We start from the raw sequence: 710 nt of genomic DNA on the forward strand, positions 1-710 counted from the left end.
TACTATTTAGTCACAAAAAGCCGTACTATTTAGTCACAAAAAGCCGTACTATTTAGTCACAAAAAGCCGTACTATTTAGTCACAAAAAGCCGTACTATTTAGTCACAAAAGCCGTACTATTTAGTCACAAAAAGCCGTACTATTTAGTCACAAAGCTTATTTACCAATAAATGGAATTTCTGTGTCTACTATTTAAGAAATTATTTAACTGTTTGTTAATCATGTGATGGTAAAGAAAATTATTGATAATGTTAGAAAAATGTAATATTTATTTTTTGGTATGTTGGCTGTGTATTATATTTGATAATTAATTATGTTAATCAAACACCACTTAAATTAGCTAATACTTCTTAAATAATTGGATGATCAGTTAAAAAATAATTGAAATTTGAACCCTACCATGACCAAAGCAAACTAACATCATTTTTATATTGTCTTAGTTTACGACTATTGTTTCACCTTCAACAACGATAAATTGCAGAAAACTTATTAAAGTTCATAACAAGTAAAGTCATTGAAATTGATCAGGAAAATGAAATGAATTGGACTGTTGGTGAGGGGAAGTTCGAGAAATACATATTTCTATGTCATGGAACATGAAATAACAATCCAGAAGTGAAATACAGAACTTAAAATGTAAAATCACGTGAAAGAAGAAGACATTCTCCATTTAATGCAGCTGTCACTTTAACGAGAAGTTCATCGTAAAA

This window comes from Limulus polyphemus, unplaced genomic scaffold (genome assembly GCF_000517525.1).
Source record: "Limulus polyphemus unplaced genomic scaffold, Limulus_polyphemus-2.1.2 Scaffold2947, whole genome shotgun sequence".
Lineage (NCBI taxonomy): Eukaryota > Metazoa > Arthropoda > Merostomata > Xiphosura > Limulidae > Limulus > Limulus polyphemus.